The sequence below is a fragment of the Haemaphysalis longicornis genome, unplaced genomic scaffold (genome assembly GCF_048455015.1).
Source record: "Haemaphysalis longicornis isolate Haplotype H1 unplaced genomic scaffold, Haemaphysalis longicornis Haplotype H1 scaffold_1, whole genome shotgun sequence".
NCBI classification, from domain to species: Eukaryota; Metazoa; Arthropoda; class Arachnida; order Ixodida; family Ixodidae; genus Haemaphysalis; species Haemaphysalis longicornis.
Window position 1 is genome coordinate 472,026,969 of NW_027526203.1, and position 11,514 is coordinate 472,038,482.

Genomic DNA, 11,514 nt, shown 5'->3' on the forward strand with positions numbered 1-11,514 from the left:
TAAAACAAATAAACAACCAGCACCGCAGCCCTGATTCCCCTTCCGCTGCAGTGGCGGCCGACTTGCGCCCCTGCCATACCGCTTCTCGGCGGTGCCACCAGAGGCCGCCACAGCGCAATGAAAAAGGCGGATGGCAGGTACGAGGGTATAGGAAATGGCAGGCAGTTGCCGCGAAATGTCGCGCTTTCAAGGCTCATTTTCTCGGACCAGTTCAGCCACACTATAAACCGTTGTTTGGCCGGTTAAGGTTGCCAAGTGCTTGGCACTCGCGACGTTGTTTGAGCGTGGGCATGCCCCACGGGTTCTCCCGTGAGTCGCTCTTTGCTGGGAAAAGGAGGAGGAAACACGTTAATTTATAGAGCCTAAATTTAACTGGCTTTCTCAGTTCAGAAAGCCGCGAGCCAGCGCAGCAGCCTGGGCACGCGTGCGAAGAAATTCTGATTGATAATTATGAGGTTTATCGCGCCGACGCTACACAGGTCATGAGGCGCACCGTAGTGTAGGGCACCGGATTAATTTGTCCACCTGTGGGTGCACCTGGGGGGGAGGATGTTAGCCATAGGACGTTAGAATTAACTTCCCATTTTGAAGTTTAGGGCGTTAGGCCTAACGTCACATCTTTCATTTTCATTTCATTTCATTTATGTAAACCAAGCATGTCTCGGGAGGAGAGGCGAAAGGCAGATTAACTCTGCCTGACGGCGGCCATCAACCCCGGACATGTAACATTGTAACATTGCAGAGCAACGTTAGAAAGAAAACATGACAACTAGCTATACAAAGGTGATGTAGAAAAAACAAGATTATACAGTTTTTTGAAATAATATTGTAGAAATTACAATAGGCGCACAACACAAATAATTACAAACTACACAGCGTAACGCTACACCATTCCACACTTAATTCCAATAAAATACAGGAAAAGCCAAAATTGTACATTTATCAAAAGTACATTATCAATTGTACATTTATCAAAAAGCAGCAAGCACAACAGGCGTACAACAAAAATTATAACTACACAGAGTAGCGCTATACAAACTACACGGAGTAGCGCTACAGAATTCCCGACATTAAGTAAGGTTTAATTTTTTTCTTTAACGCGAGCGAAGACGTGGTGTGTTGCAGTAATTCTACAACAGCCGGGTGCTTATTTAGATAGGTGGGAATGTGGTGGTCTAATTTTTGCATACCATAGTTTGTTGGGATCATTGGCGTCCTAAAACAACTCGGCCTTGGGGGTTAAACACCTCAAACCAGCCCCCACTGAACACCAGGCAGCAGGTACCGATTCGCGCCGTACACCCCAAACCCAAACGTTAGGCCTACGGAGTGCACACCCGAAAGTTGCCGCGCGTGTGCCTACCTCCAGCAGAGTAGCAGCACGTATACTCGCAGTGCGGGACTGGCCAACCAAAGAACCCGTCGCGAGAATGCTTCGCGTTCAACCAGCTTCCTCGTTAGACGGAGGGGTGCATGATTCTTTTTTAGCGGAAACAAATAAATAAGCGCGAATTTCATCACTGCGATGGGGTCGGACTTCGCACCCGTGCAAGGGGAAGTGCGGAGGCCATAAAATGCAACAACGGTGAGCTCTCCAGGCCAACGCTGTGCTGACGCGCCTTTCGAGCATTGCGAGCGCTGCTCATTCAAGCCCGGCTGATTTTATCAGATTTCAACGTGACAAGGAACTTGGCGAAATTCCCACGCGAGGAGATAACCAGCAACGTGAGCGGTGTGAGCACGGGTTATCTGCGCAATCGACACTGATCCGACCTGTGGACCGCCTAGCTTTTACGGCGTGCGGGAAGGGCCGGCTAGCTGTTCTTGTGAGGGCCTCGCAACTCTGCTAAAACTCCAGTCCAAATTGTGGTTGCGCTGCAGCAGTGATCTCTACCGCATGAGCGTTGGAAATGATCAGCTGTCGCGCCTTTGTGCTATCCTTGCTCTACGTAGACCAAACCACAAGCTTGCCGCAAAACGTTCCACGACGCCTCCAAGAAAACGCGTTCTGCGGACATTAAGGCCTTCGCTGACAACCATGCGGAACGAATGCACCTAAGTGCTTCGGAAGCGCGTCAGACTGACGTCGGTGGTGTTTGACACGACGCTGCGGACGCAACTCGCGCGGCAGGAGTGTTCAAGCTTAGGGACTATATAAGTGAACATTCGAAATTTATATCCCCATGTTGTTTTCTTCAGTGGCCGAGGAATTTTGCTGCTTTTCTGATGGAGGCGAAAAACGAAAACGCCTGGGCAAGTTGGTTTGAATACATCTCAGAGAAGGTCTGGCGCCTGTCTTGTTTTCGACATTTCGGCGCACGTTAAAATTCGAGATTTCGGCGCAGGTCAAAATTAGTCCCAAGTGTCCTCCACTACGGCGCGCGAAACACCCCAAAATTTTTTGGTTTCATGTTATTTGAGCAAAGATTTCAGGGCCCACCAAGGACATAAACTTCGAATTTCATTTCGCTCATTGAAGTGTTTTTCCCGGTTTCTCGTGCTATTCTTACCGCTCGGGGCTGGCTTGGAGTGATATTTCTCCCCGCCGGGACGATAAATGTTTTTCACCGTTCCACCGGCCGGCGTGTGCACCGGACACCCATACCCAATCGCGCCGACCGCGACCGAAAAAGCGACAACCCCCTTTTTAAATGTTTCAAGCGGGAGCCTTCATCTCACCTCGTCTGGCGGTCGTGTCTACCTCGTATTCTCTTCTCTCACGCCACGCGCCAACCTGGCGTGAAATACGCACTCGCTTCCTTCTCGAGTAGTTTTCGTTGCCGGCCCAAACATAACAAGGTATACGCGCGCAAGGTTTACAGATTATTTATAACAGCGGCTCGCAGCGAATGGAAAAGCACAAGTTCGGGTCGTTGGGGTGGCCTGCGGCAGTAAGTACCCTAACCGAGTTTTTGCTGACCGTTGTTCATGGTCCGCTCCGCTCCAATAGCAAGCGCAGGCGTGGCGCGCTTGGTTGGCCGCGAACGGCATTGGCTCCGGTATCGCCGAGCGGGCCGCCGGTACCGGAGCGGACCGTCGAAAACGGTCATCTAATACTCTCTAATGTTCGAACCGGGCGTGGACACGCTCTATACCATCTGATTGGCGGTGGTATATTTCAGTGGCGCCCCCTGGCTCCTGACGTCAGCTTAGGGCCTCGCGCCGCTGTCGTCTGCTACACTCCGCTTATGAGGAGCAGCAGTGCCTGTGCTAGAAATCGCCCGCTTTGATCCTTAAGTGCATCATTAAAAATCCTATCTCCAGTAATTCAGTTATTTTCCCAGCTTTTGACACCTCCAAATAATTTCAATCTGTCTGCTGTACTTAAAGGTGTTGTGCCACCAAATTTGTTGCTTGTGCATTCTTTGTTGCAAACGTTTTATATTTCATTAGAAAGCATGATACATGCTCTCACATGCACATATTCTGAGTAAAAAATTTATTATCGCACGATTCATGTGAACAGGATTCGGTTTCGGTTTCTGGGCGCCGATTCAAGCAGTGACGTCACAGCGTTGCGCCATAGCCTCCTTTAGTAGGTTATATAGGAGGCTATGGTTGCACGGACGCTCTGCCACGCGTGTCTACCATGCGGCGCTGCGGTACGTTGCGACTTTACTGCGGCGTCTGCTCCCCCACATACGTGTTTCACGACCACGGAAGTAAACACGCCGACTCGTCACGTCAAGCCGCGACAGCTCCGACACGGATTCTTTGTCTGCATCCTCGGATGCAGACAAATGAAAACCATGGATATGCAAACCATAAAAATGCTAAAAAGAAGGCAAAAAAAAAAAAAGTTACCCTCCCTGCGAATCGAACTCGCAACGTTGACCGGGCGGGCGCGACGCGCGAAACCACTGAGCCACCGAACAACCGGCTTGCCAATGCGATATAGCAGGTGTACTAGATGGAGGCCCATCATTGGAGTCGCACGTCGGTGTTTACTAGCTAGTTTACAGAATTCCTGACTTGTAAACTCAAATTTCTTAAATAGCGCTTGCGCAGCAAGGTTTTGCGAAGCCCCCGCTTTGCGAAAGCGCTCGCAAAAATAAGTGTGCCCGGCTGCGACTGCGATTTTGCACTAAAGGGATAGTGCTTGCCGTACTTTGGTTTTACGTTTTACGTTAAAAACCTTTGCCGATACTGATCTCTTATTACCCAAATTACCCTACGTAACTCTTCTTCTGCACGAAACTATTTTCTGCAGGCGAGCCGATCGCACACGCATTCCGGGGTAGCGGCGTCGCCGAAGAGCACGGCCGAAGCGTCGAACGCCAAAATACGGATCGCATTAGCGCTAGTGTTGAGTTGTATGGGCTTCATGGAACTTACTGAGTTTATTACCCTCCAGAAACTAACAAAATAGAGCCGCGTTCATTGCGGCACGAATGTTGTCGGGGCGCAGTTTTCGCTTCTCGGTCGATTGACGACGCGTCGTGCGACCAGTCAGGCGACCGGTTTTGTTGGCGTCTTCGGTCGGCGAGTCAGTCACACTACGGCGACTTTCCATCGGCCTACGTGTTTGTGTCGCCGTCGGCGTGGTGTGACAACGCGGTCTGGCAATTCGGCAGTTGGCCGATGTTTTAACGACTCGTCGGCGTCGCGTCGTCGTCGCCGTCGTATCGGTATAGTGTGTCGATACGACCAAGCGACCAAACAAACTGTGGTAACTGGAGTTCACGTTCACGTCGCTCGAGTCGCTAGCGTTGTATGACGTCACAAACTTTGCAGCGCTGGCAATTCACTGACGTCATGGTTAGTGGCGCTAGCGATGGGTCCCGATTTCCAGAAGAGCATTTAGGTAATTTTTAGAAGCGAATTAAAAAATATATTAAGCGCTTGCTGTACCCAGCACTTCGTGTTGAGGGTCGTTGCATGCAGAGGAAGCCTATAGCAGGCTTTTTACAGACTTAAAATTTGGTGGCACAACACCTTTAAAAGCATCGGTCAGAAGATAGTGTGTAACTCGTCCTTTCTAGCTTATCTGCGAGGTTCACTGCTCATAGCTCCTCGACAAGTATTCGAAATGTGGGGGCTTCCCTAAAGTATTTCTTAGATCCTCTTATGAAGCCTCAACAGCCTGTAATGCTCAGCAGGAAATGAAACGGCTGTCTTCTATTTCTTTCGTTGTTGACTTGTATCAGATGAATGTTTTTCTGGGCCCAATGCACTAATTTTTCTGCACCGTCATAAACGTTTTATTATGAGGTTTTGGGGATGTTTGGGAGGCTCACACACTGTCACAAACGTCTTATTAGGAGGTTTGGGGATGTTTGGGAGGCTCACAAAGTTCGTGTGGATATTTTCTTGAGGCTGTAAGGCACACAGTACCGTCTTCACAAATTTGCTTTCGTTATGGTTGCGTGCAAGAAGGTGCATATCCGCAGCGTGCGTTGTTTATTCACATGCAAATACAATGAGAAAGTTTGTGCTACGCCACCGAGAAACGGCGCAGACAACGTTGTCCAGAGTACTCGAAGGCGGCTTTTGTGCCCCAAATTTCTATCGCAACCATCGTTATCATAACGAACTGACTCTCAGCCCGAACAGTTATGACATGATTACGGTGTGCAGGGTTTTATATACTACTCGCTGCAGAGCGCAACGTGCCGGCTTCCAGAATGGTAAGAATCGAAACCGATGAATATGTCCAAGCAGCTCTTTATCGTTTTCAAACCCCTTCAGGCGTGAAGAACAAATCCTGGCCTACTCGGGATGGCGTTACACGAATTGAAAATTACTCTTGCTCTCGTTTTGTACTGAGGACTTCGCCCACTAACTAGCTCGATTTTCCTGTTAAAGTTATCTCCTCCTCCTCCTTTTCCTCCTTCTCCTCTTGAGTGCAGTTTTGCTATAACGCATATCCGGCTAGTGGGAAGATATAGCTGTGAAAAGTGTACCAGAGATGTCCCTCCTGATCTTAACCAACGTGGTGGTACTGTATTTTTACCGTACACGTACGTGACTATAGCGTGCGCGTGCGTGCTTGCGTGATATGGTGGAAATACGTTATGGCGGCGCACCGGTAGAAATGATGGGAACCGACTTAGCACTAGCTCCTTTCCGGACTGAAATCCAGTAATGGAAAATGGATGTGTCATTCATAAGACTTTGCGGTTTGGTTTACACCTACAACTATCAGACGAGGTTGAAACCACGATTGCTTTGTGGATGCAGCGGTTATGGCGCCGTTCCCTGTATACGAGCACTGCATCCGAGCCTGAACTGACCACGTTACGGGTACCGTGTTGAATTGCTAATGTTTTGTTCAGTAAGCCTCCATTGGGTTGCCCCTGCAAGCACGCTTCTTCTGGTGGAGTTGTGGGCGATGATGATGACTTCTCGCGCGTCGCGTCGCTTGCTAGATGGGCTAGCATCAGGATAGCCTCGTGAGAACAAGAGCGTAGGATGTGATCGGATACCAAAGGGGAAGGCAAAACTGACGGGAGGCGTTGTGACCCAGAGGCAGCCTCAGGCAGTTACTAGTAAAGCGTTACCGGTGACTTGTAACTTCTAACTAGTTACTTTTAACTTTGAGGAACTTGTAAATGTAACATTGTTACTTTTTTACAGAGCAAGTGTAACAGGAAATACCGGTACAGTTACTTCATTTTTTATAGGAAACTATCCAATAGCAACACTCGTTAGAGACCGGCGTACAGTTAGTTGCGCTTTCTACTTTTCCGGGCTTTTCTCTCTCCATCTTTTACCTTTCCAGAACACGGCTGCCCTCGCAGTTCAGGAGGGAGGTCACTAAGAGGATCGATTACCTTTCCTTCAAAAGACCGAGGTCAGAGGTCGGTCTTAGAGATTATATCTAAAACTATTCCTTCATCTTGAGCAAGCAGATACAAGAAAACAACAACTAGGAATTGGACCTTCGAAAAGGGGAAGGCTATGGGATGCCAACTTTCAGAAACAACTCATCTACAAGTTATGATGAGTTTTGCAGATACAAGGGTGCACCAACAAAATAGTTGGTGCAGCAAAATAAGGCGTACACAACGATTGTTGGTGTTGGGCTTTAGTGCGCCCCCTTTTAGGTTCCCTTTGTCTAGGGTTTTACCACGTGCAATTTTGACTACCTGCACGCCTTCGTACGTTTATGTAAACTCTGTCATTTCGTTTGTGATCTAGTACTTAGTTTTATACAGTAACGTAAAAGTAACGCCGTTACTTTTTTACAGTAACTAACTGTAGCAAGCTACTTTTGGAAACTAATTGTAAAAGGTACTTTTTTGGCATTGGTAACTAACTGTAACAGTTACTTTTTACTGGTAACGTCAATATGACTGTCCAGAGGTCGGTCTGCTGGCATGGAGACCGGTGGCGTGGTGCCTGTTTGTTTTGTTCCCAGCGGCGTGTCTTCGGAGCCAAGGTCGCGAAAAAACGAAAGAATTTGGATTTAGCGACGGAAACGGACATCGTTAGGCTGGTGGAGGCCAGTGAAAAGAAGTGGTCGGTTGCAGAGGCATTCGAAATGCGAAATTGCTCGCAGCACATTTGAGCACGACACTGCGCAGTAAGTTCACGTAAGACGACGGCAGCGCAGCCCGGCCGTTCCGGAGCATGTCGTGTGCGTGTCCTTGCAGCTGGTTCTGCAAAGCGGCTTCGTTGCGGCTCCAGACGAGGGGTGTTCGGATACAAAAGACGACCGCGTTGAGCATTCCCGTGCGGGTGCCGCAAGAGTTGACAACGACGTGCAGGCTGCGGCGGATCGGAACGATGCGGCACAGCCGAAGAACAGGAGCTAGCGACCTTGACGGCATTTCCAACCCCCTGCGGCATCCGAGGTCAGCATTCAACGTAATTCGTGGCCGTGGCGGTGCAGTGGACGGCGCCGGGCTGTCTCACTTGAATGGTGTTAGTGAGCTTGAATGCAATTGGGTGAACTTCATGATGCAGAGGATAAAGCAAGCCAAGCTAACAGACTTTTTTCGTGCTAAATAAAGTGCGGAGGTCGTCGCTCTGTGCTTCGTATTTTCCGTGCTTTGGGGGACAGATGGGGAAGCTACCGCTTGTCACGATCTCAGAGTGCTCCCAGTGATGTGCGGAGTTTTAGGGTAAGCTTCATTTGGGCATATTTTCTATTTCGAATGATCGATATATTGAACTATCGATATATCGACTGCATGAGCTTCGTCACCTCACCTGGCAACCATGTGCAGACCCGCTGAGAGATGGGAGCGGGGGAGCGGGATCCCGCCGTTGTAGACGAATGCTCCGATGCCCTGCTGCTCGAGCGTGGCCAACTTTCTGCCCTGTTTCATGCTTGCTCACTCGTGCCAAACCTAGAATCAAGCTCGCGGCGTTTAACGACGCTAATGCTTGTTCTGGCAGTCTTCTTTTCTTTTCCATGTTTTGCCTCACAAGGCACTCTCTTAGTCCCTGTAACATAGAAACTTAACCTCTTGCTCTTATGTTTTGCCCTCACATGGGGAAAGAAGCCCCGCCGTCAGACCGCTTTAAATCGGAGCCTTAATGCTCTCACTGCTGGCGTCTGTATTATAAGGCGAAAACGCCGTGCAGGAAAGCCAAGTTTCTCCGACAGTGCACTCTTAATCTGGTTCCACGTAAGATCCACTTAGTAACTGGAACTTTTTTGCAAAAAAGTTCCAGTTATATAATTGGAACCGTGTTCCACATATCCTGAAAATTAAGTGGAACAGTGCACCACCTATTTTTGCAACTAAATTATGTGGATCGGTGTTCCAAATAAAAGTATGCGGATCACTGTTCCAAATAAAAGGGTAGTTTAAGTTACTTGAACATTGATCCATGTAAAATGATTATGGAATTTATCCGGTGCGCCGTTCCAGGTACCTTCAGACCAGCTGTTTATATAAAACGGTGTTCCTATAGACAATGGGAAGCTGTCTATGGGACTCCACTTTTCCAATATTTCTGCTTTCCTGTCGGTATACACCGAGGTCATATGCCAGGCTGGCGGATGCATTGGTATCAGCAGAAAACCGCAAGCACCATTTTAACACAGCCTTGATATATGACCCACAGTGATACCAACAACTGGAAAGCAGAAACCACCGCAGCAGTGTGGTCCCTGACAGTTCCCAACAGTTGCCTATCGGAGCACAGTTCTATATAAAAGTTGGTCTGAGGCACCTAGAGCGGCACACAGTCTTTGGCTTCACCCGCAGAATCCTGTGCTGGGTCTTAGCTGCATGTAAAAGAAACAATATGCTTGCATTAAAATACACACGAAACAAACTATTATGACTCATACACTGCTTTTCAACATACTATACAAATTTATTGGGTGTTAGTATTCATACATTTCAGATTTGAATAGCTGTCTATTTTAAATTGCACAGAAAATGACCAACGTACAAGGAATAAATACCATAACGATAACACTAGGCTGCAAGTGGCATTCTGACATATTCACTTTTACTCAAAAACATGGTTAATAAAGACGGTAATAGTGTCAACTGCTTCACAAATAAATAGACGTGTGGGTCTACCGCGGCACTGACATTATACAACAGTGAGCATCAAATATGCTGTCTGATCAGATAAACAAAGGTAATTCAAAGGCGGAATTACTCATTGCGCTTGCCATACTACGTTTACGCATAACTGTTTGGGAAAATGCCGTTTGCTATTAAATTGTAGGGAAAGGCCTAAAAACAAGCCATACACGGTTGTATCATCACAAACCTACAACAGTGCAGTGCAAGAGTTTAGGTAAACAACGCTCGAGCCAAGATTAACGATAAAACATTTTGACACGAGAGGTCACATGCGGCAGTATGCCACAATTAAAACATGATTATTAAATAAAGTAGTTTCCTGACACCAGACGTAAGTGTAACATTGTAGCCAAAATAGACTTTATGAGCGTCCTCAAAAGGCCTTGACTTAAGGCACGTTACTTGACCAAACAATATGTAGTTGTTTAAAATAATTCATCCCAGGAAATCTCACAAAAGCCAGCGTGAATCTTATATAATTTTGCAAACCAGGTAGCTGGAAGCATGTTACACATATCAAAATTTAACAAGCAGACTAATTATATACGTCATCAATTCAAGCGGGAACAAGTCAGACATCCTTAAGAAGGAAACAGCCAGCGTTGAATAATACAGGGGACCAGTTTTACAAAGCAGACTTGAAAGCATTTTTTCCAGCCAAAATTCACAGTTGCGTGCTATAAAAACCCTCCCGTCTTGCTGTCAGTGTAATTGTGACCAAAGCCGCGCTTCTGCCAAGCAAGAAATGCAACTTTGTTCAAAGGAGAACACTTGTTCAAGCCAAATACGCACATTTTAAATTCTTCTACGGCATGGGTGTCAGCTCACATACACTACTAAAATTTATCAATGAAGGCGGAAGCCATCTGCGTAAATAAGCACTGTCACTTTTGCATCAGCAGCAGCAGTGCCACGAAAAAAAAATCTCATGAGCTACACTTGAATAATAGGACGTTACAATGCGGTGCCATCAACTACGTTAACACCCACTATAGATTCAAAGACAGCCTGCGCATTGTGCCAATGATGAAAAATAAGGCACGACTTCAATGTTCAGTTGACATGAAACTTGCATGTGCCAGTAACTTAAACCTCTTCATCTCATTTCACCCCCTTCATGCCTTTCATTTGACCTCCTTCATGCCTTTCAAGAGATATTTTAACCTCTACCAATAATTTAAAATCCCAAGTAGAGCTGAACACTTGAAGTATTTCAACAGAGACTCCAACTTAAATGACACCAGGCCACTGGCAAATTTCTCATGCTTTCCAAGAACTCCGTGAAAAAGTCCCAAGAACTCTTCAAAGGCACACAACCATAAGAACATGATGACAAGATGAAAAAGATGACATATGCGGCGAAGAGGATGACCACATTCTGAAGTGACAATGCAGGCGGCGAATCCGTGATGTGTTTCAAGCGGGCAATATTGATGGCGCCAGTCCCTTCTCTCAGAATAGCCGGGCCTCGAGAAGACTTACTTCTCACCTCATGTACCTTCGAGGAAACAAGAATATTTTGTTACATGGTTGCTTTAAATGAGTGAGTTGCTTAGGCCCTTTCATAACACAGTAATTGCTTTAAAATCAGTGATTTCTTGGGTTTTTTCTGGGAGTGCTGCTAAAGGTGAAAGTGCGCTAAACAATATCACCACAGACAATCAATGAAATTGCCCTGATTCTGGAAAGTATCCCACCTTGCTGCCTTGGTATCCTGAATATAAGGTTTTTTATTCTTGAGAGGTTTCGTTTATTAATCAAATAATAATTACTATAATCACCTTTCGGCATTATATTTTACACACCTTCTCTCTGCAAAAAATGTTCTCTGTACTGTATAATGTGCTCCCTAGAATGCTGTAGTGAGGCTGGCTTAATATAACTTACAGCTAAACGATGTTTCTACCGCAAAGAAATAAATGGCCAGTCATAGGAAATCATAAATATCGCACTGTGGCAGAAAATGTTTGAGGAATTCGTTCCACCTAAAATATTTCCCTCTCGATATGTATTACCTCCA

General features: G+C 46.8%; 1 protein-coding gene across 4 annotated transcripts in view; it reads left to right on the plus strand.

Annotated features, from left to right (window-relative positions):
* LOC144156262 (cyclin-dependent kinase 14-like) overlaps window positions 1-11,514 on the plus strand; it is a 172,319-nt gene that overhangs the window by 40,159 nt on the left and 120,646 nt on the right. The window lies entirely within an intron of this gene.